Source organism: Physeter macrocephalus, chromosome 5 (genome assembly GCF_002837175.3).
Source record: "Physeter macrocephalus isolate SW-GA chromosome 5, ASM283717v5, whole genome shotgun sequence".
Lineage (NCBI taxonomy): Eukaryota > Metazoa > Chordata > Mammalia > Artiodactyla > Physeteridae > Physeter > Physeter macrocephalus.
In genome coordinates, this window is record NC_041218.1 from 104221829 (window position 1) to 104246577 (window position 24749).

At 36.9% G+C, this 24749-nt stretch overlaps 1 long non-coding RNA gene across 1 annotated transcript in view; it reads right to left on the reverse strand.

Annotated features, from left to right (window-relative positions):
- Positions 1-321: 321 nt before the first annotated feature.
- The window catches only part of LOC114486361 (uncharacterized), a 63938-nt gene continuing 39510 nt past the window's right edge, over positions 322-24749 (reverse strand). The window contains exons 3-4 of the long non-coding RNA XR_003680009.2: positions 724-772; positions 322-640 (exon numbers count right to left, since the gene is read on the reverse strand). This is a non-coding gene — a long non-coding RNA (uncharacterized lncRNA). The remainder of the gene's footprint in view (positions 641-723; positions 773-24749) is intronic.

Consider the following 24749-nt stretch of genomic DNA (forward strand, 5'->3'; position numbering starts at 1 on the left):
GTGGACCCTGAAGTAAAGCCTTGTCCCAGTCCCACCCTACTTAGCAAGATGCTGGACGTGGTCCCATCCAGCAAAGGGACCAGACAGGATCCATGCCCACCCAAGCCCATGTTAACTAGCCCACCGACTATGGACCCCAGTGCAGGACTAGTGAAAGCCTCTTAACTGGCTCCAACCCTGCAAGACTGTAGCTCCAGAGGTAATTCCATCAGCTTGGGGAACAGACAGGAAAGACTTTACCTGCTGAACCCAATCTGTAAAGACTGAAAGAGGTCTTTGTTCCTTCAAATGCATAGATTACAATGCAAATTACAAAGATCATGAAAGATCAGGTAAATATGACACGACCAAAAGAAACTTATAAAGCTCCAGTAACAGGTCCCAAAGGAATGGAGATCAACAATTTTCCTGGTGAATATTTCAAAATAATTTTATTAAAGACATTCAATGAAATGAAAAAAAAGACAACTAAATGAAATTAAGTAAGTAATGTAAATATGAAATGAGATGTTTAATAAAGAAAACCATGAAAAAGAGAAACACAGAAATTCTGAAACTGAACAATATGGCATACAATCAAAAAGTTCAACAGAGAGCTTCAACCACAGACTTGATCATGCAGAGGAAAGAATTAGTGAACCTGAAGATATATAATTTGAAATTAACCAGTTAGAGAAACAAATATGAAAAACAAAAGAATGAAAAAGAGTGAAGAATACCTACATGAATTATGGGAGACCAACAAGAGAACAAACTTCACATCATGGAAGTCCTAGAAGGAGAAGAAAGAGAGAAGAAGACAGAATGTTTATTTAGAGAAATAATAGCTGAAAATTTCCCAAATCTTGGAAGAGATATGGGCATCCAGCTACAAAAAGCTCAAACACCTTAAGCAAGATCAACCCAAAGATTACTCTGTGACATCTTATAATCAAAATGTCCAAAGTGAAAGACAACAAAATAATTTTGAAAGCAGTGAGAGAAAAGTGACTCATCACATCCAAGAATCCCCACAAGTGGATTTCTCAGCAGAAATCTTGCAGGCCAGGAGAGAGTGGGATAATATATCTAAAGTACTGAACAAAAAAAAAAAGAGAAAAAACACAACAGCTAACCAAGAATACTGGCAAACTCTCCTTCAGAAATGAAGGAGAAATAAAGACACCAGATAAACAAAAGCTAAGGGATTTCATCACTAGATCTTTCTTCTTTTTTTTTTTGAATTTTCGAATTTTATTATTTTTTATACAGCAGGTTCTTATTAGTTATCTATTTTATACATATTAGTGTATATATGTCAGTCCCAATCACCCAGTTCATCACTAGATCTTTCTTACAAGAAATGCTAAAGTTGAAATAAAAGGATGTTAACTAACACCATGAAAACAAATAAAATTCACTGGTAATGGTAAATATATAGTCAAATTCAGAATATCCTAATAATGTTTTGGTGGTATGTAAATTAATTTCATCCCTATTATAAAAGTTAAAAAATGATAATATTAAAAATAACTATAGCAGCAATAATTTGTTAATGGATACACAGTATAAAAAAGGTAAGGTGTGACATCAATACATAAAATCTGTAGGGTGAGAAGTAAAAGTGTAGAGTTTTTGTATGTGATTGAAGGTAAGCTGTTTTCAGCATAAAATAGATTGTTATATCTATAAGCTGTTTTCTGTAAGCGTCACGGTGACCACAAAGACAAAAACCTATAGTAGTTACACAAAAATAAAGAGAAGGAATTAAAGCATAAACATTACAAAATATAAATTACAAAGAAGATAATAAGGAATAAGGGAACAAAATACTTTTTTAAAGTCATAAAATACTTAATGAAATGACCAAAGTAAGTCCTTACATATCATTAATTATTTTAGATATATTTTTTATATATAATTCAGCTTTGAGAGAGAAAGAAATCCTGTAGTTTGTGACAACGTGAACAGTCCTAGAGGGCTTTATGCTGAGTAAAATGTCAGACAGAGAAAGACAAATATTCTCTAATCTCACTTATATATGGAATCTAAAAAAAAAAAGGAAGTCAAAATCATGGAAACCTAGAATAGAATTGTGGTTTCCAGGGTCACAGGGTGTGGGCGAAATGGGGAGATCTTGCTCAAAGTACTAACTTTCAGTGGTGAAATGAGTAAGTTCTGAGAATCTAATACTCAGCATGGTGGTGACTATAGTTAACAATACTGTATTATATGCTTGAAAGCGGCTGAGAGTAAATATTAAATGTTCTCACTACAAACACACAGGCGTGCACACACAGATATAATTAGGAGTGTGATGAATGTGTTAACTAACCTACTGTGGCAATAATTTAGCAATATATTCATGTATCAAATCACCATGTTCACTTTAAATTTACACAATGTTATATGTTAATTATATATCAATAAAGCTGAAAAAAATTCTTCATGAGAGAGGTCTTTGTCCCAGTTTTAAAAATATTCCTGCAGTATATAAAATTCATCCACATTATTTTTAGAGCAGACGTTATTAAAGATTTTGCATTTGGCAGTGCCAGAAATGGCAAACAAGAAGGAAAATTCTATGTCTATGGCTATTATATTCCAGCATGATTAACGAGCATAAAGTAATGCATATAAAATAACACTTGTGGCTAGTGTTACAACAGGTGTTGCTGACCAAGACTGTAAGTCTCTTTCCTTTACGTGGGCTGAAGGGTATGGGAAAGATTCTTTAAAATAAACCATTGAAATAAAATTTGAAAAATGAGTAGATTTTCACTGCTCAAAATAATGCTGGTAGAGGGCTTATTTCAGACAAAGAAATGGCATCTCCACTCCCAGCATTTACAGAGTGCCTTATAGAAACCGGAGGATAGAATCTTCCTCAGAATGCTTCCTCTACCATCATAAATGTATGCTTTCACTATTGAAAAGTGATGGTCTCAGAGAGGGAAAAAATAAGTGCTTAAAAAAACTGCTCTCGTGAATAAAGCAGACCTTAATCTATACAGATACACTGTTTTTTGGGGGGGGTTGTTTTTTGTTTTTTAATTTATTTGTCTTGTTTTTCTTCTTCTACTTCGGATTTCAGGCAAGTAGTTTGGCTCCTTTGCTTGCTTTTCTCTCACTCTTCAAAGGTAGATTGAGAAATACTTCTTTAAAAGAAAGACTTGCAAGAGAATATATGGAGAAATATAAAATACAAAGACAGATTTAAGCAGTATGCAACCTTAAATTCTTAAAGCAAAGAAAGAATAAAACATAAAATTAAAACTACAGACAAGGGACTGCCCTGGCAGTCCAGTGGTTAAGACTCTGCACTTCCATGGCAGGGGGCACAAGTCTGATCCCTGGTCAGGGAACTAAGATGCTGCATGATGCATGGCAAGGCCAAAAAAAAAAACAAAACTACAGACCAATATTTCTCATGAACACAGATGGAAAAATCCTCAATAAAATATTAGAAAATCCCAGGTATGAATGGCTGTTTCAACTACTGAAAACCAATCAATGTAATCTATCATATTAATAGACTAAAAAAGAAAAATCCATTGATCAAATCAATAGATGCAAAAAAACATTTTGACAAAATCCAACACCCATTTATGATAAAAACTCTCAGTAAACTAGGAAACGATAAAGAATACCAAGTTGATAAATAATATCAGCAACAACAACAAAAACTATAGCTAACATTCTACTTCATCGTGAGAAACTTAAAGCTTTCTGACTTAGCTCCAGTACAAGGCAAGTATGTCCCCTCTCACCATTGCTTTTCAACATTGTACTGGAAGTCCTTGCTAATGCAATAGGCAAGAAAAGGAAATAAAAGATATATAGATTGGGAAGGAAGACATAAAAATGTCTTTGTTTTCAGATGACACAAATGTCTATATAGAAAAAAAAAAAAAACACACCCAAATTACTTGAACAAATAAGCAAGGGTACAAGATTAATACAAAATAGTTGGTTGTTTTCCTATGTACTAACAATAAACAAGTGGAATTTGAAATTTAAAATACAATACCATTTACATTAGCAGCCAGATTAATGAAATAAGTATAAATTTAACAAAATATGTTCAAGCTATATATGAAGAAATTTATATAACTCTGATGAACAGAATCAAAGTAGAACTAAATAAACAGAACTATTCCATGTTCATGAATAGGAAGACTCAATATTATCAAGTTGTATGTTCTTCCCATGATCTATAGATTCAATGGAATCCTAATAAAATCTCAGCAAGTTATATTATGGATATTAACAAACTGATTTTAAAATTTATATGGAGAGGTAAAAGACCCAGAATAGCCAACATGATATTGAAGAAGAACAAAGTTGGAGGACTGATGCCACCCAACTTCAAGGCTTAGTATCAAGCTATAGTAATCAAAACAGTGTGGTACTGGCAAAATAATAGACAGATCAATGGAAAGAGAATAGAGAACCTAGAATTGGACTCACATAAAGATAGCCACAAGATCCTTGACAAAGGAGCAAAGGCAATAAAAGAAAACAAAGATACTTTTACATTTTCAACAAATGATGCTGGAATAACTGGATGTCCACAAGCAAAAATATGAATCTAAGCACAGGCCTTACAGCCTTCATAAATATTAATTCAAAATTGATCATAGACCTAAATGTAAAATACAAAATGATAAAACTCTTTGAAGACAACACAGGAAAAAACCTACATGACCATGGTTGTAGTATGCTTTTTTAGATACAAGACCAAAAACACAATCTATGAAAGAAATAATGAATAAGCTAGACTTCATTAAAATTGAAAACTTTTGCTCTGCAAAACACAATAGGAAGAGAATGAGAGAATGAGAGTTTGGTTTCCTACAAAATTAAACATACTCTTACCATATGATCTAAAAATCACACTCCTTGGTATTTACTCAAAGGAACTGAAAAGTTATGTCCATACCAAAATCTGCATTATGTTGTCTATAGTAGTTCCATTTATAATTGTTAAAACTTGGAAGCAATCACAAAATGAATATTTTTTTGCTTTCATTTCTGCAGAGCTCTACAGCTTCACAACTGTTTTCCTGCTACAGCTACTAGATAGAAGGCTGTTTCAAACGTGAAAAAGCAAAGACTTTTTAGTCAAGGCTCTTGTCATATTTAACTCTATATTTACTACTGGTGTTGGTAAACATAACCATGTTCTTTGAAGACATAATTACAGTCCATGATTTTACCCTTTTTTTCTTTACCTCGATGTGTGACATTGTCTATTTCTGTTTCTCCCTCCTTCTCAGTTTAATGGAGGTTACCAAAATCAGGTAGCATTTACAACTCTTCAAAGCCATGAATTCTGAACTCTGTTCCCTTTCATTCTAGCCTGGAAAACAGACATTTCTTTCCTCTCCCCAAATCTTTCCTCTATTATCTTGCCATATGCAAATCCAGAAGTTTTGCCCAGCATATGAATCTCTACTCATTCTGTCTGGTCTCTCTGTCTTCTGGTGCCTGCTGCCCTCCTGATAAAGCAACATCACATATTTTAGGTGTTTTTGAAAATAATATTGCTTAGTGTGACTATCAGGAAACCACAATATTGACTTCATAAATCAGAAAGGGTACAAGTCCAGGCATCTCTGTAATAAAACCAACTGTTTTCTTAATTTAGGAATTTATGGATAGTAAGAAAAAAAAATGATCTGTTTAAAATAACCAAATTTACATAATAAAATAAGTATAATGATAATGATATTTATAATTTTGTAGCCAAACTATGTGCCAAATACTATGGTAAACGTTTGAGACATTGTTTTTCATTTTATGCCAGCAAATTTATGATGCATGTTCAATTAGACTTATTTTACAGATAAAGAAATTAAACCTCAGATTAATAAAGACTGTTTCTCAGGAGTACACACTGCTAAATGTTCTTGTTCATAATCTTTCCAGTGAACAATATTGCTTTGCTTCAATTATCATAACAAGCTACTGTAAATTTGATCTGAAATTCTGGTAGATGGAATTCTAAGATGATATCTATGACCCTTGTATTAATCTTTTTTTTTTTTTAATTTTCTGTATATTATGATAGATTGCTGTCTTGGGAACCTTGCTGACTGAGGAGAGGATGCCCCTCCTAGGGTTAGTTAATTCTTAGAGATAATAAACAGCTTGCCTGAGGACATGCTTTAACATTAATCAAACAATCCAAAGCCCTATCTTCAACCACCTCCACTGTCTAACTCACACTCCAAGCCATTATTTCCGTATGCTTAATCACCTCAAGGCCAGGTACTAAAGACACAGAGACCATCTTTATATTCCAGAGCCCATCAGAATTATTCAAACTATCTAATCCTAAACCTACTCACCTGCTTAGCCAGCCTCACCTCTTCTTTCCCACAGAAAACACAATAAAGGCCCTGGGCTGTTTTTCCACTCACCCCATCTGCTTCCTGGCCAACCGTGGTGCTTCCCATGTGGCCCTGTGTGGCATGGTATGCTTCTCTTCTCTTGGAAACTAAGTAATAGATTCTTCTTTCAATGCTATTGACCTCAGTCACCACAGTAAATTAAAATCCCATGGGAAAAATTAAGACAACCTTGTACTGTCCTCTTCCTTTTGAGTGTGAGTGGAAATCTGTGAATATGATGAGACATCACTCCCTTGATTATATCATATAATATGGCAGAAAGGAGACTATGCTGAGTAGACGTAACCTAATCAGGTGATCACTTTAAAAGCAGTGTTTTCTCCATGATTACAAAAAATAATTCAAAGAGACATACCCTGGCTAACTTAGAAGACAGCAAACACCCATGTAGTGAATTGTCTATGGGGTCAAGTGGCACGTAGGCGGCCCCTAGGAGCTGAGATAGTCCCTGACCAATAGCTAGAAGGAAACCAGAAATCTCAGTCCTAACACCTGCAAGAAAATACATTCTCTCAAAAATCAGTGAGCTTAGGCAAAGGATCTTGAGTCCCAGTAGGAAGTGCAGCCCCAACTGATACTTTGATTTCAACCCAGTGAGACTCTAAGCAAAGAATCCAGCAACACTGTGCCTAGATTGCTGACCTACAGAAACTAAAATAATATTTTTTAGCTGCCAAGTTTGTGGCAATTTGCTGCACAGAAATAGAAAACTATTTTAGAAATTCTACTCTATTGAGTGATTTATTTTTTCTTTTGGCTCCCTCACACTCCAATATAAAATTATATTACACAATGATTCCAATAGAATTGTTATTATTATATGCTTCAAATCCTGCCGGTACAGGCAGAAATTTACTATTGCTATTTTTAAAGTTTGCCTTTTTTTTCGTTATTTGAGAGGTAGGCATATGAATCTATTTCTTTATAATTTTCTGTATAATACATTACCTGTTTTAATTTTCTTTTGCACTTTCTATTTTTGTCTTATTCTATCACTCTCCCCTTTTCAAGTCTATTTATAATACCTAGTCCCTTTGTAACTATTCAAAAATTAACACCAATCCTTGAGAAAATATTTAAACTTGATTTCCAAAATCATGCAGTTGCTTCAGTTGACAATAGGAAATTATTGTCAATGATCTCAACGTTACATAGTTTAAAGCATTTGAACATTTTCACATATTTGGTTTGAACAAAATTTCCAATTACCAGGTTAAAAAATGAATATTAAAGCAGTCCCATATAAATAAATAAATAAAAGTATCATAGTAAAAGTTTTAAAATAATCTAGCTATAAAAACAAAAACCATAGCATAAAATATGATAAGGGAATTAAACAAAGCATAGCTATTATATCAATACAATTTAAAGGGCTAATCTCAAGTATTTAAAAGGGCAACTTTGTAGTACTCTGGAACAAGTAATAGTTAGCTTCATTCTGATGTCAGGAAATATATTAAATGGAATAAAGAAGAGTAATCTGTAATGAGCAAAGTAACACAAATTTAACAGTGAGAAATAAATACTGTAAATATTCATCAAACTGCAAACTATAGTTAAGTTAAAAATAATTATGACAATATTTTAGCAGTTGGAAAATGTTATTTATCTCTCCCAGTCTATTTGATAATAGATTATTATTTTTCTATTTAATGATAAGGAGAAAACTAATAAGAATAAACTATATCTTAGAAATAGTATGATATACAAGAACACATGAACAAACTCTGTATTCTGAAATCTTGATTCCAAAAGCTCAGTTTCTGTACACTGGTACTGAATCAAATCTTGGAGACAGAGTTTTGGGTGAAGTAGAAAAGAAGAGCTTTATTGCTTTGCCAGACAAAGGGGGACTCAGTGGGTTCTTGCCCTCAGAAACTATGTGTCCCAACCCAAGTGAGTTTGGTGAGGAGTTTTATAGTAAGGATTCAGGGGCGGGGTGGCTGATAAGATTATGGTGTGTGTAGGGCCTCCACTCCTTTAATCTGGTCTCAGGTAATCTTCTTGATGAGCGTCTGTGGTTCCTTTAGTCTGGCCTCAGGTGGTCTTTCTCTGGAATGAAGAATGCTGACATCTTCCATTTGCTGGGTTTTAGTTCTGTAAAGAGCTTAAAGACATTGTTATGTGTATCCCTCGACGGGGAACCAGGACCTGCCCCAAGGATGCACTATTGCTTTTTGGCTGTCCCTCCTTTATCTCTGCATCCCCTCCCTTCCTGGATTAACAACTGTTCAAATGTGCCCTTTGGAACTCAGGGAAAGTCATGGAGGCTGGAGTCAAGAAAGGGGGGACAGAAAGGCTTCCATGCCCAGGATCCCCACAGGGTCCTGCTCGGTTTCAATCCTAGATTATACAACAAAACAGTCACAAAAATTGACATTGAGGATAACATAAATATATGGACAGTAAGTAAAATGCTTCAGGAAATTTCCCATGTTTACTATAAAATTAACTAAATTTAATAACAAAACTAGGAACAAAAATATCTCTACCACATAAATTACATATACCATAAAAAACTTCTCAATAGTCTGTAGGGTCAAAGAAGAAATCAAAACAAATTGTGAAATTTGTATAAAATGTTAATAATAGTAATAATAATAATAATCCCCCATGAAAGACCCTATAGAAAGCAGGTAAATCTTTCCCCAGAGGAAAGTGTATTGCCTTGTTCCATATATTGATAAAAATGAATAAAAATGAACTAATTTAATTCAAAATATTAATGGGGAATGAGAAAAGAGTTATAGAAGAAAAGTAAAAGAATTGAAGGAGAAATTAATGCAAATAGTAAATGGATTTCTTATGTGTACAAGTGAAACCAAGAAGGGCCCTGTAGGGCTCCTGGACATGGAAATCTTTTTGTCCCCCATTTCTTATAGGCAAGACTCCAGCCCCCATGACATTCTCTAAGTTCCAAAGGGCAGATTCGGAGGGTTGCTAATCAAGGGAGGAGCAGCCAAGAAACCACCTGAGGCAAGATTAAAGGGACCAGAGAAGCTCATCAAGATTAGGAGACCTACCACCTAAGACCCTGCACACACCCTAATCTTGTCAGCAACCCCACCCTTGAACTATTGCTATAAAACTCCTCATCAAATCCTTCCAGGTTGGGACCCATAGTTTTTGAGGGCAGGAACCTGCTGTGTCCCCCTTTGCCCGGCAAAGAAATAAAGCTATCGTTTTCTACTTCACCCAAAACTCTGTCTCCATGATTCGATTTGGCACCTGTGCAGAGAGGGTGAGCTTTCAGCATCACCAGTACATTTGAAAGTGTGGATCAAATGATGATGTTATGGTAAGATATAAATCTTCTAATGGATCTAAGTGAAATAGAAAAATTACCCGGAAGGCAAATGTCTAATATATCTCTCCCAAGCCACAGTTTATATCCTGAAATTTGTCCAGAAAAAAATTTTCCAAATCTTCATAAAACTGCTTATGACACTGTTATTACAGTGTTCCACAACATATCAACAAATATAAAATTTCCAAATTATTTTTATGAATCAGTTGTAACATTGGTAATAAACCCAAAATATACTTAAGACAAACAATACTGCAGACGGATGTAGCTTAAGCATATGGATGTAAAAGTCCTAAGTAAAATATTAGCAAATGGTACTATTAGAATATTAAAAAGATACACCATGATCAAGCAAGATTGTTCCAGGAATATATGGACAAACCACTATTATAAGATATATCAATGTTCTTTGTGTTACTAATACATGCATTTTTTTCTCCATAAATGTTGAGAAGATAGTCGATAAAAGTCAAACCCCAGTTTTGTTTAAAGGAAAAACATCCAAAGATATAATAGAAAGAATAGGGTATCTACCAATCTCTTTTTCTGTTCATTCTTAACCAGCATTATATTCAGTCCAAGAAATTATTATCCCATTAAATCCAAGAAAACTTGAAAATTTTAACAGTATTCTGGAGATACTAGTCAATGGAATTAGGGAAGAGAAAGCTCTAAGAATTATAAAAATTGAAATGAATATTTAAAATGGCAGTATGATTGCTAACTTGGAACTCAACAAAAAGTCAATTTTGTAAACAATAAAACAACAAATACAGTATACTTTTGCTATTCAAAATTTGTTAACATTTATATATATTAAAAACAAGACATACCACAAAAAAAAAAAAAAAAAAAAAAACAAGACAAAATTGAGAAAAATGGAAGAAAACAACATTAAAGTGGAAAAAAGTAATGGAAATTGTAAATAAGAAAAATCAAATGGATAAGTAGATAAAAAACCAAAAAAATTATGGAAACATCACATAAACAAATTTACTGTACTAAAATGTAAACCTTTAAGGTGGTGTTGATAGGGATAGAATAGGATAGTTATACAGGTAGTTGTAGAAGTCCCAGGAGGGGATTATAGATAGAGAGGGAAACCTAGGAAACTTTGGGAGACCACTGTAAGTTAATGATTGTTCAAGAAAACTATTGGAACATTGTGGAAGGAAGCAGGCTTGCTTAAATATAAAGCCATAACTAAAAGTAAGATATATACCTCAGGTCATTAGGTGAAAGATCAATGTTACCACCCTTCTACTGATCTGAATAAATGCTATGACAGTCCTAGTTTGACATCATAGGGTCAGACACTCTCTTGCCTGATATGAAGGAGGAGCTAGTGATGTAAGCCTGACTTCTACTGGAAGAAAGCAGTCTTTTCCTCTCCCCCACTTTCCTTTGATTATAAAATTGTATTTCACTTAATCCTGGGTGCAGAGCCTCCTCGTCTTCCCACTTGCATCTCTCAGAAGCGTCCTATCTTAATAAATCTATGTCTTGCCTATCACTTTGCCTTTCGCTGAATTCCTTCTGAGCTGAGGCACGCAGAACCTGAGCCTCAGTAAGTCCAGACACCAGGTGAGTGATTCTAATGAAAAGACCATGTGTTCGGTGAGTGATTCTAATGAAAAGACCATGTGTTCAAGTCCCAATCTAGGTTTTCACTGGGTTCAAGTCCCAGCTGCATGGGTTCAAGGCCCGATCAGGGTTTTGGCCAGGTTCGAGTCCCGACACATGAGTTTGAGTCCCAATCTGAGGTTCACGGTTTCAGCTGGCAACCATGAAAGGACAGCGATAAGGTAAGAAAATGTTGAGAGTGAGGTCTTGGTCCAAAAGAGGTCCATGGGACACCATGAGACAGGTATCCAGGGGAGGACACTCTGCCAATGACTGCTCATTTTTGACCAGCAGCTCAACCCAGTATACGTATGCACATCCAACAGCAGGTCCAGGACAGAACTGTTCATCTCTATACTCTTCTTGACTCTGAGGTTTTTCTCCTACATTCTTGCCTTCTTGTTCATTCCTGCCCTATTTCTTTCTGTCTGTCTTCTGTTAACCCCAGAAGACCTGTGTGACCACCAAGCTCTTCTTTTTGCTTTTACCCCCCTCCCTCTGACCCCTACAAGTCCTGACCCTTTATTCCCAACTTATCCCTAGAACAACTCCCGCTCCTTGTCAACGCTGCTGGGGGCATCTTCTGTGCGGTTTCTTTGCGACAACTTTTTGGACTCAGACCTTGTTGGGAGACTACCTTGGAAAGGATAGCATCTAAAATCGTAAGTGAAAATCTTGACCAAATTATGTGGTGGATTTTCACTTAAGAGTGGAATCTTGGCTAGCACAGGATTTAGAGACATCATCTCAGGTTTGGGTCTGAAATGGGTCAGGTTGCATCAATCCCAACCAATATCCCTCCGGACCATATCCTCCAGGATTGGAAAAAATTCAGACACAGGAATTAAGAGAAAAAACTTATTAGGTTATGTAATCAGGTTTGACCACAATATGAGTTAGGAAGCCAAGAAAAGTGGCCACTAAATGGGTCCCTGAGTTATGATACTATATTGCCGCTGAATTTACATTGTAGAAGGAAATTTAAATGGAGTGAGCTTCCATACATTCAAATGTTCACTACCTTGTATTTAGGCAATGAAACCCAAAAAGAATTTAAGACATGTGTAGCTTGGAGAGATAATTCTAGTAAGGACACAGAAGATATTTTAACCGATCTACCCTATGGGGCCATCCAAAGGTAAAACCCTCTGCAAAGAGGAACCACTGCTCCAGCCAGAGATACTCCCCAACCACGGGGAGGAGCTATTGTCCGGGAGGAAGCTTCCGTACCAGCAGCAGCTGTGGTTCTAATAAGGGCCACCCTGCAGGCGGGAGCCCAGCCTCCAGCCAAGGCTATTGCCCCAAGGGAAGACACAGCTAGGAATGAAAAGAGGCCCCACCCGTATTCAGGAACCTCTTCTTTGTACCCTGAGTTACCCAAGGGACCCATCCTTAGCCCAGCTAGCACTCACAGCAGTATAAGTTCCAAACCAACTGCCCTTATGGTTGTGCCTCTGAGAGAAGTTCCTGATGGAAATCAAGGAACAATAAGAGCCTATGTACATTTCTCAATGTCTGATCTAAGTATGGCAGAGGACAAGTTAGAAAGTTTTTCTGAGGGTCATGAAATTTTTACAAAGAGGTTGACCCAACTAGTGAGATCTCACCTGGGGAGATCCCGCTGCTGCAACCCTGAGGAAAGGCAGTGTATAATACTGGCAGCCAGAGCCCATGCAGACAAACTGGCAGCCAGAGCCCAACAGGGCCATGAAGTGCACAGGATGGGGAAAGACGCTGTCCCTGAGGCAGACCCCCAATGGAACTACCAGCTTAATTCTATTGATGGAGATAGATGGGACCATATTTTTAATTGCTTAATAGAGGGTATGAAGAAGCTTACAGTAAAACCTGTTAATTATGAAAAGGTGAAAGAGGTCCAACAGGGACAGGATGAAAATCCTGCAGTCTTCCAAAGAAGGCTAGTGGAGGCTTTTAGGAAGTATATAAAAGTGGATCCCTCTTTCCCCGGAGGACAGGCCCTTCTGACTATGCATTTCATAGCCCAGTCTGCCGCAGACATCAGGCACAAAATTCAGAAAGCAACTGCTGGCACTCAGACGCTAGTGAACAATTTGCTCCAATTGGCTTATTCGGTTTTCAATAATAGGGATGTGGGTGAAAAGGCTGAACGTACCCAGAGAAATATACAAAAATGCCCAAATGATTGCAGTGGCATTGTCCGCTCAGAGACCACCAACTGGAAGGCTGGCTTTTCTGGGCTAATCTGGCCCTAGCAGACCACAGGATCATGGGTACCCATACAAGGCCAGTGTACTCTGTGTGGACAAAAGGGACACTGGAGGGAGAATTGCGGTCGAGGTGTCCGTTGCCAACAGCCAGGGCATTGGAAGAGGGAATGCCCCAGATGCCAGAGAGCAACAGGGGTCCCTGGGCCATTGATGGTTTCACAATCAGAAGACTGACAGGGCCTGAGGCAGAAAGCGGATCGGCCTAGAGATACCATCTACATAACTAATGTCGAGCCTTGGGTGGTCAATGATGTGGCAGGCCACTTGATAGAATTTCTTATAGACATTGGTGCAAACTTCTCGGTATGAACCCAAAGTACTGGAAACCTTAGTAATCATAAGGAGTACATAATGGGGTTGTCAGGAAAGAGACAAGGGCACACTTCCCTGGAGGCCCTTTTATGCAACATCGATGGCCAGCTATTTTTACATTGCTTTCTGTTTGTGCCTGATTTTCCCATACTTTTAATGGGACGAGATTTATTAACTAAGAGTTAGGGGCCACTCTGTTTCTCAAAGGGCAAGGGAACCACCCTCATCACCAAATGGTTCTAACAGAAAGCAGAAAGGAACAGATTGAATCTGAAGCTGAGAGAGAAGCTTTAGTAGGCCGTGGAGTGTAGAATATCAAGGTTCCAGGCTTGGCCAAAGATATCCAGCCGGTGGTTATTAAGTTAAGACCTGGGCGAGAATATCCCTGCAAAAAGAAGTACCCCCTAAAATCAGAGGCTCGGAGAGGAATCTCTCCCTAGTAAAGAGATACCTTTTGCATGGTTTATTGGTACCTTGTAAGTCACCATGTAATAATACACCGATATTAGCCATTCTTAAACCCACTGGAGGATATCGGTTTGTACAAGATCTAAGGGCTGTTAATGAAGCAGTGGAACTCATCTATCCTATTGTGCCTAACCCTTATACTATCCTTACTCAGATACCAGGGGAGGCCAACTGGTTTACTCTATTAGATTTAAAGGATGCTTTCTTCTGCATTCCATTGGCCAAAGAATCTGTTTCTTTTTGCCTTCGAGTGGACAGACACAGATAGAAAAGAAACCTGACAATTACTTGGACTCCACTCCCCCAAGGTTTTAGGGATAGCCTGCATATTTTCAGAATGCCTTGACACAAGACCTGAGAGAATAAAAGTTAACAGATGGAGTTATTCTGCAATAGGTAGAGTGTCAGCTATGATGACCTCTGAATTGCTTTTAGGGTCATCCTTCCATTGTCTTGGAGAACAGCTCCTGGCTTCTGTTGAGATGGCTGACTCATATAATCCTATCAAAGGTACCTTGGCCATGCCCTCCACACAAACTTTCTCATTTTTTACAATATAAATAGGCTGAGTTTTTTCCTGATCTTTAAGTTCTGCTTCCTTTTTGCTTAACAATTCTGTTTTCAAATCATTTATCTCTTCTAGCATTTTACCATAAGCAGTCAACATGAACCAAACCTCATCTTTAATGCTTTGCTTAAAAAGAACATCAGCTAAGGATCCAATTTCAACACATGAAAGTTCTAATTTCCACAAAATACTAATATATGAACACAATTCAGCTAAGTTCTCTGGGGTTTTATAGCAAGAATTGCCTTTCTTCTAGTTTGCAGTAATACATTTCTTATTTCTGTCTGACACCTCATCAGGATGGTCTTTAACATTCATATTTCTAACCACATTTTGTTCAGGATTATTTAGGTGTTCTCTAAGAAGATTGGGGTTTCTCTACAGCTCTCCTCTTTTCTTCCTGAGCTCTCAGCAGAATCCCCCTTTACATTCTGCTCACTGAAATGTAGGCTTTCTCTAGTATGCCCCTCAAAAGTCTTCCAGCTTCTCCTCATTACCCAATTACATAGCCACTTCCACAGTTTTAGATATTTGTTATGATGGGAGACATTCAACGTGAAAAGCACAGTTTCTTCAACAAATGATGGGAAAACAGAATATTGAAATGCAGGAGAATAAAACTAAACTACCATACAGAAAAATGAACTCAAAATGTTTTAAAGATATAAACATAAGACCTAAAACTTTAAAACCACTAGAGGAAAGCATAGGAGAAAAGCTTCATGACATTGGATTTGGCAATGATTTCTTGGATATGACACAAAAAGCACAGGCAACAGAAGCAAAAATGGAACTACATCAAACATCAAATCTTCTACCTATCAAAGGAAACAAAGTGAGTATAAAGGAAATCTATCAAAAAGGAGAAAATATTTGCAAACCATATAGGGATAAATATCTCTAATATATAAAGGGCTTCTATAACTCAATGACAAAAACAAATATAACCTGATTAAAAACTGGGCAAAGTACTTGAATAGATATTTGTCCAAAAAAAGATATAACAATGGCCAAGAAGCATAGGAAAAGAAACTTGATATATCACAAATGAATAGAAAAATACAAATTAAACCACAATCACATATCACCTCACACACATTAGCATGACCACTATCAAAAAAACTGAAAATAAGCCTGTAGGGGCTTGTGGAGAAATTAAAACCCATGACCACTCTTGGTGGAAATTTAAAATGGTGCAATCACTATGGAAAACAATATGGAGGTTCCTCAAAAAACCAAAAATAGAACTACCACATGATCCAAGAGTCCCACTTCTGGGTATATATCCAACAGAAATGAAAGCAGGATTTTGATATACTTGCAAACCCATATTTATTGCAGCACTATTCATAATTGCAAAGATGTAGAAGCTATTCTCATGTTGATTGACAGATGAAAGATTAAAGAAAACGTGGCATATATACTTACAATAGAACATTATTCAGCCTTAAAACATGAAAATCCTGTCTCATTCAGCAACATGGATTAACCTTGTGCTAAGTAAAATAAGCCAGTCACAAATAGACAAATGCTGTATGATTCCCCTTATATGAGGTATTAGAAGTAGTCAGACTCGTAGAAACAGAAAGTAGAATGGTGGTTGCCAAAAGTTGGGGGAGTTGGAAAATGGGGAATTGTTGTTCAATCGGTAGAGAATTTCATTTTTGCAACATGAAAATGCTTTCATGGTCTGTTGCAGAACAATGTGAATATAATTCACCACACTGAACTGTACAATTAAAAATAGTTGAGATGATAAATTTTATGTTAAGTGATTTTTACCATTATTAAAGTTTTAAATTTAAAAAAAATATGAGATACCAATTAATGTAATATGACTTATCTTTCAAAAATAATTTCACTATCACATACTTGGTTTTATAGTTTAAAAATAAGCCATATCAAATAATCATAAAATGGATAAAAATGAAAATTAATGCTTCAAGCCTGTGTTCAATAACTTCTCAAATAAGTTTATACTTATAAATTGCATCAACCTTTGCTCCTTTTTAGCTGATCAGTTGATTAGATTGGGGAAGTTAAACTACTCAGCCAAACATTAGTCTTCTGGAGTGCTTGAAATGGTTACTGAATGTATTTGGTTTTGCTTGCTTCTAAATAACTCTTCAAATAAATTAACAGCAATGCATAATTTTTAAATATCCTTTAAAATATCATTCATTCTTAAAGGATATCAGATTTTTTTAATATTGTTTTTAAATTACTTGGCAATGTATTCTTTAGCAATTTTTTAAAAAAATATAATACGTGACTTTTAATGGTCCTATGGTTGCAGCTGTTCTAAGCAAATATTTCTAAATATTTTTTTTTAATGTTTTTCTTCTAAATCTGAAGATTTAGACAGTATCACAATTAAATAAGGTATGCAGTGATTAAGATAGCTAATCAATTATGATATATACTGAATGAGAAACCATTGGTATCTATTTTTCCTCCCTGAAATATTATCTTCAATGAAGATGAGTTTTGAAACAAGTTAGAAAAGAATTCAGAAAATTCATGGAAGTAGTTCTCATATTCGTTTTTCCATTCACTATTCACTGTGCAGGTGGGAAGAAGCAGGAAGTTAACCTGAGACTAAGATGTAATATTAAACGAGGCTCCCTGAGCTCACAAGCTAGCAGTGAAGCAGGGGGAAGTGGGTTTCACTATGCAACTTGTTCATTCACTGTGCAAATCTTTAAAAATGTAATCTGTTAATTTTGAGGTCTTTAAAAAACACACGCTAAAGGGGTTTCCTCTCTTCTGGACGATGAGTTAAGAGTCACAAGAGATAAAAACAAACACACAGGACTAAGCAGAGCCCTGATACTGTCACTCATAATGTTCTCCAAACTCAAGAAACATGATTCCAGCCTCCCGTTAGAGGGTAGACTAGTTCTGCGTTTCTTAAAGGAGTTTAGGAGGGAACGCTGTCTCTTCAGGGCTGCTGCTAATACTCCTCGGAAAATGACTTCTGTGATAAATAAGCAAAATGTAGGTCATCATAATTAAACAGGTAATTTCACTCCACCTAAGAGAGCTTTTAATACCCTAATATAATAAGTCATCAATAAGTAAACAGTTTGCAAGATTTTTCAAACATAATCGACAATGAAATCTCTGTTTCACAAAGCATCTCCGAGGTCTGATTCAACCAAACATTTTGGAAATCTGTCTCAGTTTCTACGGCACCACACATAAGAAGCCAGGATCCAGAGACATTTGAGCATTCCGTATGCCCCAATCTTGCTAAAACCTCTCTTCCCAGCTCAATTCACTAGTCACAGTCTATTAGAACAGGGGTCCCCAACCCCTGTGCCACGGACTGGTACTGGCCTGTTAGGAACTGGGTCGCATAGCAGACAGGGAGTGGTGGGTGTGAGCAAGCACAGCTTCATCTGTATTTACATCCGCTCCCCATCGCTCGCATTACCTCCTGAGCTCTGCCTCCTGTCAGCGTTATAGTGAATTGTATAATTATTTCATTTTGTATTACAATGTAATAATAATAGAAATAAAGTGCACAATAAGTGTAATGCGCTTGAATCATCCCCAAACCAACCCCCGCCACACACCCCCCAGTCCGTGGAAAAACTGTCTTCCGCGAAACCAGTCCCTTGTGCCAAAAAGCTTGGGGACTGCTGTATTAGGAGACAGTAATTAAACAATTCCCTATTTTGGTTTGGTGAGGGTGATAATATACTTCCTTTCTGGGAAATAAAGAGTCAACCATTTTACAGCAAGACGTGTTGGAACTCGTGGGCTTTACAGTCTTCAAACAGATATTACTCTGCCATTTTCTAACCTGTGAACTTGGAAAGACTCTCATCTGTGTAAAACTAGGGGTAATTTATAATTAGCAATCAGGTTGGGGGAATATTGACTAAGAAACTGAGTGTCAGAATGCCTAGCTCATTAATGACATAGTGTTATTCATTAAATGGATTTTTCCTTCTTTTTTGGTTCTTCAGAGTTTGGTCTTCAAATTTACGGCCTAAATGCAAAAAAAAAACAAAAAAAAAACACACACAACTTTTCATCAAGGATGATAGAATATCATTAGAAATTGATTTAGAGCTGAGTTCACTTGAAGGTTAGGCCAGTCTCACTTTCCCCATGGGAGCAGACCCAGGACTCAAAACCACTCTGTTATACACACCAGGAAGAGATTACAAAGTTCACGTTAAAATAAAGCCTCTGTTTTCTTAATTTATAACCTAATAAACATCCACGTGAGTAAAAAAAAAAAAGAAATCAAGCAACTGCATGTTTCACATTAAAGTTCCATTTTTTAAGGCTGACTTAAGTGAATTAGCAAATATATTAGTCACTGTTTTCAAGGGACGTTTCCCAGGTATTCAACAGAACGTTCCTGTGGATGCTGTGGTGAAGCATTTCCTCACCTTCCAGCCAGGCAAGACTGCAGGGATGACTGATCTCTGTACTGATGCTGAGAGCAGCACCCGCAGTACAGAGCACCAAAGGCCTGTGGCAGAAAGATGCCTGATTGGATAGGAAAGAAATTGTATTTCCCAGTCCAGTGGCCTGAGGGTGCCTGTCAAGTGCTGCTTCCTGCTTGCTTCAGTGAGAAAAGACACTGGAGTCTAAAAGAATGCAAACCTCCCCTGCAACAAATTAGCCAGCTGATAACTCCTTGTATTTGAATAATTGCTCAGCATGCCCTGAGCTAACTGCCCACACCCTCCTCCCCTCCTTCTCTTCTCATGCACATATTTTTTTCCCTATCTCCTAACCTCTGGCTGGGTAGGAGTTTATTAACATAAAAAAGAAAGTTCTTGTCGTTGCCTGATCACTTAAACATATACACATTACAGACGTATACCAAAACTCGTCATTCATTTTTCTGTTACACTGTGCACCACTCCACTGAGAGCTCACTGGATGAACTGGGATTCTCTCCACACTGGTTTTGAGACAGGAAGGAAGGGGTCGGGGCACAACGGGTTTAAAAAAATGAGGGGGACGCAGCCATTGAGAGAAACAAGATATGACAAAATCCAGCTGGAACCAGCTAAAACCAATACGGCATCTAGGATGGCCTGGTCATCAGCTCATTATACTTTCATTTAATACTGGAAATCACTCCCATTGTGCCGTGACAGGCACCATGCCAATTCCAGGACTGACCATAAAAGGCCACAAGTGGGTGGTTGCCCAATTCCTGGAAATCCCCACCCCTTCCACAAAATAGGAAGACTATTCCTTCCACTCATTCACATATTAAAAACTAATATGTTAAAAACTAACAACCACATACCCCCTGGGGCTGCTCTCACTTTCTAAGATGGTCCTCACTGCCTACGGAATGTGGATCTCTTTAAATAAACTCGCTTTCACTTTACTATGGCTCGGTCTTGAGCTCTCTCCTGTGTGAGGCCAAGGACCCTCCCTTGGCAGTCTGTCCCAGGGTCTCACATGCATCTCGGGACATGATATTTCTCCCCTGCAAGAGTTCCTCTCCATCTTTATCCCAAAACTCTCCTCCTAACTCAGGTAACATAGTCTTTTTACTCCTTCACATTACTTTTTTTTTTAACTTAACACTCGGTGAAATAATTATTTTATTTATTGACTTATTTATTTGCTAAGAGACTTTATTTTGTAGAACACTTTTTTACATTTGCACAGAAAAATGAAGATAATGCAGAGCTCCCATATAGCCCTTGCACACAATTTTCACTATTATTAACACGTTGTATAAATATGGTTCCTTTGGTATGGTTAATGAACCAATATTGATACACAAAGTCCACAGTTTATTTAGCTTTCTTCAGTTTGTACCTAATGCCATTTTCCTGTCCTAGGAACGAATCCAAGATACCTTATGACATTTAGTTGTCATGCCTATTTAGGCTCCTCTTAGATGTGACAGTTTCTCAGACGTTCCATGTTTTTGAAGACCTCGAAAATTTTGAGTACCAGTCAGGTGTATTTCAGGAAACCTCTCAATTGTAATTTTTCTGGTGCTTTTCTTATGATTACACTGGGGTTATAGGTTTTGGTTAGAAAGATCACAGAGGTAAAGTGCCCTTTTCATCACATCATATCAAGGACCACACTATCAACATGATTTGTGACCATTGATGTTGACCTGACTCGCCCAGCTGAGGGAGCGTTTGTAAGGTTTCTTCTCTGTAAATTTATACTTTTTCCACCTTTTTCCATTCTACACTTTTTGAAAGGAAGTCCTATTCAAAGCTGACATTTAAGGAATAAAATATTGTGCACTGTGTCTCTTAGAGTGGAGTAGCTACAGAATTCATTTAGAAGTTCTCTGCACAGAAGATTCATCTTCTCTCTTATGTATTAATTTATAAAACCATTTATCATAACTTGTATGAGCCAAGGGATACTTATTGTAAATTTTAGATTTAAATCCAATAATACCTCATTTATTTTGTCGCTCAACTTATTTGGACCTTCAGTTTGCTTTTGTGTCCCTTGCATACATTCACATCAACATAGGTTTATCCGATGGTTTGTTTGAGCACTCCCTTACTTTCTGGTCTATGAGATGCTCCAGGCTCTTCTTGTATAATTCTTACCACAGTCCTAAAAGCCACAGTCTCTTCAAGGAACCCTGGTTCATCTTATTGGAGAAAGATATTAAAAACCAAGAACTGGGCACTAATATTGCTCTTTACTACTGAGATGTCATTTATTTTAGGTCCTCTCTGCTTGCAAGGAAAATAAATACATGTCTGTATACAAACACACATATATAACACATTTCTATAAATATTTCTATATTTTACCATATGTATCCATTTTATATTAAATATAGGTTTATGCTGAAGTCTCCAATCCTGAAGACTATTCTAGCTTCCACATGGGCCATTCTAGCTTTTCCCTTTGCTTTTCTGTAAGCCGCCACTCCAACAGTGAGGAACCTGTCTCCCATCATCCATCAACCAACTACTTAACTATGCAATTCCAGTAGACATATTTAGTGGAACAAGCCCACACCCCTGTAGGAAAAACTTTCCCAACTAGAGTGCAGTGCTTATACCCAGTTCCATTTTGCCTTTAGTTTTGTGTTTCACTCATTTCCAAAGTTACTTAGGTCAGCTACTTTTCCTCCTACATGCTTCACTGAGGTTGTTTCATATACTTGTAAAACAGAGAAATTTTGTTGTTGTCAGTCTGCCTTCCTTCCTGGGATGCCCCAAACTCCTCAATGACTTTTTTTTTTTTTTTAATTTACATGCATCAAGTTTCAATCTTTGTGCTGTGAAATTCAGTGGGTTTTTTGACAAATGAATAATGGCATGTATCATGATTACCACATAACACTGAATAGCTTCACTACCTTAAAAAATACCCTGTACTTCTCACTTTCAAATTTCCTCCTCAAACCCCTGGTGATCAAGGACTTCTTACTGTTGCTTTAATTTTACATTTTCCAGAGTGTCACATAACTTGACTCATTTAGCATGCAGCCTTTTCAGATTGTCATCCTTCACTCAGAAGTATGCATTTGTTTCCTCCACGTCTTTTCATAGCTTGATAACTCATTTTTCCTATAACTTGGTGCTATTGAAATTGCTTTTTTAAAAATTAAATTCTGTTTTTTCCTTGCTACAAGATTAGCAAGTGTCCTTTGAATATGAACCTTATATCTTGCAACCTTGCTATCCTCACTTATTTGCTCCTGGACACTGCTGTTGTTATTGGTGATCGTTTTGGATTACAGTCAAGTCATCTGCAAATAAGGATAGTCTTAATTCTTACTTTCATATCTGTATACCTTTTGTTTATTTTATTGTCTTATTCACTGACTGACTTTTGGTATGATGACGGACAGCAGTGGTGAAAGAGGGCCATGTCCAGTACACTGGTGAGATCATCAAAGTCATTCTTGTTTCCTATTACAATGTTCTTTATTTCCATCTCTGCTTACATTATCCATCTGTTTATCCGCATTGTCTACTTTTCCCATTAGGGTCCTTAACAGACTAATCATAGTAATATCAAATTCCCTATTGGATAATTCCAAAATCTAAGTCTTATCTGAGTCTGGTCCTGTTGCCTGTTTTGTGTCTTCTGACTGTGTTTGATTCTTGACTTTAGTGTGCCAGTTTTCTAGGAATATTTCAAGATAGATAGTTACTCTTCCCCTCCCCTGTGCAAAACATGAGAATATTTTTTCATCAGTGAGAAACTGGAAGTAAAACCCATGAAAGTGTGGGAGCTTCCTATGGCGTCTAAATACCTAGGAGCTTCTCATTCTCAACCTAGTCTGCACCCACCATCCAGAAATTCATAAAATTTATAATTTTAGTGCTCCCACATGTTTACAGCACTAGCAGTTTCTCACTGAGGCAAGATGATCACAGCAGAGTGAAGGGTGGCATTTTCCCCTGTGACCTCAATTCTCTGATGGGTCTAGGAGAAGATGTTAACTTTTCAGTTTGTTCAGTTTTATTTTCTCTTGTTGTATGGATCTGACTGATGACTTCCAAGCTCTTTAAGTGTTGAAGGTAAAACTGGGACTCCCCCCAGTGCATGATTTTTTAATGTCCCAAGGATCTGTAGGGATCACATATTTTTCTCTATTGTTATTTCCAATTAGTGCTTACTAATTTTTTGATCAGTTGAGAAAAGATTTATCAATTATATTGCTCTTTCAATACGCTGCTTTTAGTATACCATTATGGTGTGTGAATAAAAAATTTTAATTCTTTCCCGATTTTGCTTATAAAAAGTGATGATCACACATGTACAGATTTGTAAACCTAAGAGTAAGGTGTGAGATCTTGGAATTTCAAAAGGTTGGCTTTACACAATAATGTCAAAATATTTCTGAAGTAATTTATCACTTTTTACTCCTATCAGAAGTATATAAGGGCACACTTATTCCACATATATGTCAACACTTAGACTGTAAAACCTCTTTAATTTGGGCAATATTATCACTGTAGAACTGTATATCTAATTGTGATCTTCATTTGCATTTATCTGATTTATAAGAGGTATGTGTATATTCTGGCTACTAATTCTTTGTTTTCTTGGAGAGGTGAGTTTCAGTGCTTCCTGTATGACATTTTCACAACTAGCACCATTTGCACTGCTTTCATCAAAGTTTGACTAAGAGCTTCGGCATGACCTTTTACAATTTCTAGTGCTGATGGAGAAGTTCTTCTTCCTCTTTTTTCAAGCATAGCCTGAGGTATATAAATTTAAATAAAGTAGAAGGTGGTTTACGATTCTCCCCTAAAGCCACTGATTTTCTCCCACATTAACAGTGTTGAATGGCTTTCTGGAGCCAGCTGGGATGGTACATGGCACAGGTGAAACTATAGCTGAATGCCTTCTAGAGACAGCTAACCAGATTAGGAGATGTTCACCAGCCTTAAATAAGAAAGGGAGATTTTAGTACCAAGTATGGTAAGAGCATGACAAAAAGAAGAAGATGCGATTTTCTTACTAGCAAGTACTATGTCTGTATTTATCGTTTTCCTCATTAAAAAGGTGTAAACAAAGCAAATGAGGAAGGGCTATAAACAGGGATGCAAAAATCCCAGCACTTGTGAACAAAGCATTGTATGTTCGTTTCTCAGATGACTGTGTGGCATTGATGGAATGGACCTCACTATGCTAAGGCAGTTGATTCACCCAGTGATGATATAAATGTTCTGAAAATGATATTTGGTACCATTTAGATGCCCCTGATTGGTACACAGGCATGTGGCAAAAATTTGCAGATCAAAGGGTTATGGTACAAAAGTGGAGGCACCAGACTCGAATAAAGAAGGTGGAGTGGGAGGGTACAGAGCTCACCTCCTCCCATGAACATATCAAAA